The sequence below is a fragment of the Scylla paramamosain genome, chromosome 22 (genome assembly GCF_035594125.1).
Source record: "Scylla paramamosain isolate STU-SP2022 chromosome 22, ASM3559412v1, whole genome shotgun sequence".
Lineage (NCBI taxonomy): Eukaryota > Metazoa > Arthropoda > Malacostraca > Decapoda > Portunidae > Scylla > Scylla paramamosain.
In genome coordinates this window covers 16,972,430-16,979,369 of record NC_087172.1, presented here as the reverse complement: position 1 = coordinate 16,979,369, position 6,940 = coordinate 16,972,430, and positions in this window count along the sequence as shown.

Genomic DNA, 6,940 nt, shown 5'->3' with positions numbered 1-6,940 from the left:
CTTACATCCTTACTTCCTTCCTTCATTTTCCATATTCTTACCTTATTTATTTCGTTTCTTTTCTTTCTTACATCTTTCTTTCCAACATCTTTCATTCATTTAACCACTTCCTTTTTTTCCTTACTCCTGTGGTCTCTTCTTGCTTCCTTCCTTTCCTCCTCTCCATCCGCCTTCCATCTCTCCTTCCTCTCTCCTTCGGTCTTTCCCTCCTTCCATTCCTTCCCTTCCTTTCTTATTTCCTCCTTCCGTCTCTTCTCTTTTTCTCCCTCAGTCCCTCCCTCCTTCTTCTCCCACTTCCTTTCCTCCTTTCTTCCTTTCCTCCCTCCCTTCATTATCCCCTCACTAATTAATACTCATCTAGTCCTCACCCTTTCCTCACCTGTATCCCTTTCATGTCCTTTTTCCTCACCTGTGTTTGGTCTCCACCTGAATCATCAAATATTGCTTTGCTCGCTCCTATTAATGTTCTCTGATTTGCTTTCCACTTTTGCCCTCTCCCCTTGTTGGTCTGAAGAAGGGAGAGAAGGAGAGGAGGAGAGAGAGAGAGAGAGGGAGAGGAAGGTGAAATTGAGTAAGGGGAAGGGAAGTGAAGCGAAGCGTGTTTTATGAGAGAGAAAGGAAGGAAGGGAGGGGAAGTGAAGGATGAGGAAGAAGAAGGGAAGGAAGAAAGAAGTAAGTGGAAGGGAATGGGAAAGGAAGGGAGAGGGAGGGAAGGAAAAAAGAAGTGAAAGGGAAGGGGAGAGAAGAGAGGAAGGAAGGAAAGAAAAGAGAGAAAGGAGAACGAGGAATGAAGAGAAGGGAAAGAAAACGAAGGAATGGGAAAGAGAGGAAGAGAAGGAAGAAGATAAACAAAGGAAAAGGGAAGGGAATAGAGGGAAGAAAAGAAGGGAATTGGATACAAGGAAAGAAGAGGGAAGGGGAAGGGAAAGGAAAAGGAAGGGAACGTAAGGAATGTGGAGAAATAAATGAAAAGTAAGGGAAGAGTAAGAAAAATAAGATAATTAGTTACAGTTTATCATCCTTCCGTTCCTATCCTCCTCCTCCTCCTCCTCCTCCTCCTCCTCCTCCTCCTCCTCCTCCTCCTCCTCCTCCTCCTCCTCCTCTCCCCCCACATCCTCCAGGCGATAAATTACACACTTGCAGGTGAGAATTGGCTACAAATTTAAGTCATTTGCATAACATCAATAAATGTAAAGTTATGCATATTGGTAGCAGAAACCTGAAGTCTATGAATTACGCACGCGATTAGTGTCTCGTTATGCTGGGAAAGAAAGGCTCGTTAGACTGGTAAAAAAAGGGGGAAGGTGTAATGAGATGCAGTAATTAGATCAGTGTAAAGCGGCAGGTAGGAAACGGAATCATTTTAAGGCTGATTTAGAAAGTTTTATGGAGTTTCTGTACTATGAAATTGCTGTTCCTGATTGTTTGACGTATTTGTGAGTAACTCCTCAGTCTGTTCTCGCTTTGTTGTAATGATGGTCTGATGGTAATAGATAAGGAAGTGGTCGTTATTGTGCAAGTCATTATATTGGTAAGAAATGAGTTACTGATATGTTCAGAAGTACCTCCCACATTTTAAAGGTAAACAAAAGAAAAAAAAAAGGAGAGGTATTCCTGCCGCACCTTGTATTAATATTCTGAGGGAAATAAAGATGAAAGTAATTATTATTGTGTAAGGTATTATATGTTAAAAGATCATGAGTTACTGGATATATGACGAAGATAAGTTACTGACACTTTCTTTTCTTTTTCCCTACCACTAGATTAGGTTAGGATTGGTTAGGTTAGTTTATTTTAGTTTAGGTTAAAAAGACACGTTTTCTCTAGACAATTCTTCGCTAAAAGAGAGACTTCACAAGTATGGTTTTATAAGTCTCTCTCTCTCTCTCTCTCTCTCTCTCTCTCTCTCTCTCTCTCTCTCTCTCTCTCTCTCTCTCTCTCTCTCTCTCTCTCTCTCTCTCTCTCTCTCTCTCTCTCTCTCTCTCTCTCTCTTCGCCAACCTTCCCTCCTTTTTTTCCTACATCATACCATCTCTCTCTCTCTCTCTCTCTCTCTCTCTCTCTCTCTCTCTCTCTCTCTCTCTCTCTCTCTCTCTCTCTCTCTCTCTCTCTCTCTCTCTCTCATTCCCCACACATGTTCTCCACCTCCTCCTCCTCCTCCTCCTCCTCCTCCTCCTCCTCCTCCTCCTCCTCCTCCTCCTCCTCCTCCTGCTGCTGCTCCTTCTCTTAGAGTGATATAGGTCCAAGGAGGTCTTTGCATATGGATGAATGTGATTATGTTCGCTTCGCATACACTATTGTGAGTCTATTTGGGATAGTCAGAGAGAGAGAGAGAGAGAGAGAGAGAGAGAGAGAGAGAGAGAGAGAGAGAGAGAGAGAGAGAGAGAGAGAGAGTCTGCTACGTGAGGAAACAATCTTGCGAAAGTCATTTAAGTTTTGTAGCGGCATTAAGAAAGCGGCCATTGCGAAACACGTTAAGGCGGGAGAGAGAGAGAGAGAGAGAGAGAGAGAGAGAGAGAGAGAGAGAGAGAGAGAGAGAGAGAGAGAGAGAGAGAGTGTGTGTGTGTGTGTGTAATTACCTCCTAACCTCACCTCTATATTATCATGAAAATTGAGATTAAATTAATTAGATCCTCCTCCTCCTCCTCCTCCTCCTCCTCCTCCTCCTCCTCCTCCTCCTCCTCCTCCTCCTTCCATTACATTAGTCCATTATCCCCTCCTCTTCCTCCCTCTCACTTCCCTTTCCCAATCATCCCCTCCCTCCTACTTCCTGTTTTTCGTTCTCATGTTTTCCTCCTGACCTCCATATCTCTCATGTTTTTGTTTTTTTTTCCTCCATCCCCCCTCTCTCATCCTCCGTTTTTACATCCTTCTACGTATCTTTCCCTGCAGTTCTCCTCTCCTTTCATGTCTCATATTTTGCTTTGATCTTTATTTCTTCTTTCCCTCTTCTTTCCTTCCTCCCCTTTTTCTGATCAGTATCTCCTCGAGATGTGTGTGTGTGTGTGTGTGTGTGTGTGTGTGTCTGTGTGTGTAATAGTAGTAGTAATTGTAATTGTAGTTATAGTAGTTGTTGTTATTGTAGTTATTGTTGTTATTGTTGTAGCAGCAGCAGCAACAGTAATACTAATAGTAGTAGTAGTAGTAGTAGTAGAAGTAGTAGTAGTAGTAGTAGAAGTAGTAGTAGTAGTAGTAGTAGTAGTAGTAGTAGTAGTAGAAGTAGTAGTGGTAGCTACTTCTACTTCTACTACTACTACCACCATTACTACTACTACTACTAGTAGTAGTAGTAGCAGGGAAGCCACAGAACAGCTGACTTGTGATCTCTCTAAAATTTCTGATTGAGGCAGAGCAAGCTTACTATTGTTCAATGCCTCAAAAACTCAATTCCTCCATCGATCAACTCGACACAACCTTCCAGAGAACTATCCTCTCTTCTTCAGTGACACTCAGCTGTCCCCCTCTTCTACACTGAAGGTCCTCGGTCTGTCCTTTACTTATAATCTGAACTGGAAATTTCACATCTCATCTCTAGCCAAAACAACTTCTATAAAGTTAGGTGTTTTGAGACGTCTCCGCCAGTTTTCCTCACCTACCCAGCTGCTAACTCTGTACAAGGGCCTTATCCGTCCATATATGGAATGTGTTTCACATGTCTGGAGGGGGTTCCACTCATACTGCTCTTCTAGACAGGGTGGAATCAAAAGCTTTTCGTCTCATCAACTCCTGTCCTCTAACTGATTGTCTTCAGACTCTTTCTCATCGCCGCAGTGTTGCATCTCTTGCTATCTTCTACCGCTATTTTCATGCTAACTTTTCTTCTGATCTTGCCAACTGCATGCCTCCCCTCCTCCCACGGCCTCGCTGTACAAGACTTTCTTCTTTCACTCACCCCTATTCTGTCCACCTCTCTAATGCAAGAGTTAACCAGTATTCCCAATCATTCATCCCTTTCTCTGGTAAACTCTGGAACTCCCTGCCTGCTTCTGTATTTCCACCTTCTTATGACTTGAACTCCTTCAAGAGAGAGGTTTCAAGACCTCAGTCAGTTTTTGACTACCACTTCGGACCCTATTCGAGACCGGCATCTTAGTGTTTTTTTTTTTTTTTTTAGATTTTTGTTGCCCTTGGCAACAAGGGTTGTCCCTCCAACATAAAAAAAATAGTAGTAGTAGCTACTTCTACTACAGTAGTTGTACATAAGAATACAAGAAATAAGGAAAGCTGCAAGAAGCCACCAGGCAGTCACTGTATGAAATTTACCTACCTATTTCCACTTAACATCCCTATCCATAAATTCGTCTAATCTTCTCTTAAAGCTCCCTAATGTCTTAGCACTAACAACTTGATTACTGAATCCGTTCTATTCATCTACCATTCTATTTGAGAATCTAGTAATAATACTAGTAGTAGTAGTAGTAGCTACTTCTACTACTACTACTAGTAGTAGTAGTAGTAGTAGTAGTAGCTACTTCTACTAGTAGTAGTAGTAGTAGTAGTAGTAGTAGCTACTTCTACTAGTAGTAGTAGTAGTAGTAGTAGTAGTAGTAGTAGCTACTTCTACTAGTAGTAGTAGTAGTAGTAGTAGTGGTAATAGTAGCAGCAGCAGTAACAGGACTAGATAAACAAAGACAAGGCATGAAATGATAACTTTTTTCCCCTTCACTCAATAACTTATTTTCCCCCAACATCAAAGGCCTTCGGAAAATAAATGTCTGTGGCAATTGCGCATTTTTTCGAACACATCAAGAAAAATTACCTTCCTCATTTTCGTTCTTGTTCTTCTCATCGCCTTTGAAGAGGAGGAGGAGGAGGAGGAGGAGGAGGAGGAGGAGGATGTGAAGGAGGAGGATGTGAAGGAGGAGGAAAAGGAGGAGGAGGAAGAAAAGGAGGAGGAGGAGGAGGAGGAGAAGCAACAGCAGCAGCAGGAGCAGGAAGAGGAGTAAAAGTAGACATTGTTTTTAAGAGATGTAGTGTTTCCGGGTCATATCAGCACTGTGAGGCCCCGCGGGGTGCACTTGCAAGGAAGTGACGTCACACCCTTCAGAGAGAAAAAAACACAAATCGATAAATAATACAAATTGAGAGAGAGAGAGAGAGAGAGAGAGAGAGAGAGAGAGAGAGAGAGAGAGAGAGAGAGAGAGAGAGAGAGAGAATTGATCTGGAAACCTGTGAGCTCAAGAATCCCTACACTCACTCATTCACTCACTCTTTCTCTCTCTCTCTCTCTCTCTCTCTCTCTCTCTCTCTCTCTCTCTCTCTCTCTCTCTCTCTCTCTCTCTCTCTCTCTCTCTCTCTCTCTCTCTCTCTCTCTCTCTCTCTCTCTCTCTCTCTCTCTCTCTCTCTCTCTCTCTCTCTCTCTCTCTCTCTCTCTCTCTCTCTCTCTCTCTCTCTCTCTCTCTCTCTCTCTCTCTCTCAGCACACAACAATGCCTCGTAAATGATGCAAGAAAAGCACTATTACAGTAATTTGATAGACCTGAGTGTGTGTTTGTACCATGTCATGCGTGTCTTTCCAAGAGTGGCGTTTCTAATTAACATAGGAGGCACACACACGCACACACACACACACACACACACACACACACACACACACACACACACACACACACACACACACACACACACACACACACACACACACACACACACACATTCCCTGGAGGCACTGCGGAAAACTAATTTTTCCTGCCTATTTTCCCGCTCCCTCCCCTCCCCCCATTGTCCAGGCGGTGGATGTTTTTAAGAGAATACTTAAATTCAAACCAAGATCCACCACAGCCACTGACCTTCCTATAAAAATTAACAATGAGTTTACTGTAGAGCTAGCAACACCGCTATGCTCCATAATAAACGCCTCACTCTCCCAACACTCTTGCCCCGCGGACTGGAAGACATCTTACGTCACCCCCATCCCCAAAACTTACAGTTCACAGTCACTTAATGACCTCAGGCCAGTCTCTATCACCCCCATCCCTAGCCTTATCTGTGAAGATTTTGTGTATGACTGGGCCTACACCAAAATTTGTAATACCGTGGATATCAGTTTGGAAATATTAAAGCCACCTCCACCTCCTGTTACCTGACCAGCTTCCTTGAATTCATCCACAGCCACCTGGACAAGCGAAACACCTCTCTAGCTGTTGCTTTTGTGGACTTCAAAAAAGCCTTTAATCTTGTTGATCACACTGTTGTCATCAGCAAGGCAATAAGTCTGGGTCTCCTCCTAACCTGGTAGCGTGGCTAGCCGACTTCCTCACAGAGAGGCGTCAGGCCGTTCGCTATCAGGGCTCTGTCTCGAATTTTCAACAGCTGACATATGGGGTCCCCCAGGGGACCAAGATGGGTCCTCACTGACACCCCCCATCGCTGGAAGTATGTGGACGACTGACTGCACCGTGGGCGTCCCAGTATCCACCATGAACCCGGACTACTCGCCACTGCAAGCAATTCTGGAGCGACTGCAGACGTGGACGGAGGAGAGCAGGATGACCATCAACCACAGCAAAACTGTGGTGATGCATTTCTGTACCTCCTCTGTACCAGTGCCCCCTCCCCAGCTCACAGTGGGCCCTCACCCCCTCCAGGTGGTCCGATGTGCCAAGCTTCTCGGAGTCACGGTGGACAACCAGCTGACCTGGATGCAGCATGTCGCTAGCACCGTAAGATCAGCTACCTACAGGCTGTACATGCTGCGCATGTACAGCCGACAGACGAGTTGAGGGGGGTGTACCTCACCTTCATCCTCCCCAAACTCATGTATGCCTCCCCAGCGTGGTCCTCCTCCCTCCCACACACTCAACAGCTACAGCTGGAGAGTGTGCAGAAAAGGGCGTGCAGGGTCATCCTTGGCCCTGCCTACACCACCTTTGATGAAGCCCAGACCACCCTGAGTCTGTTCAGACTATCCACCAGGCACCGAGAGGCTCTGGAGAAGTTTTG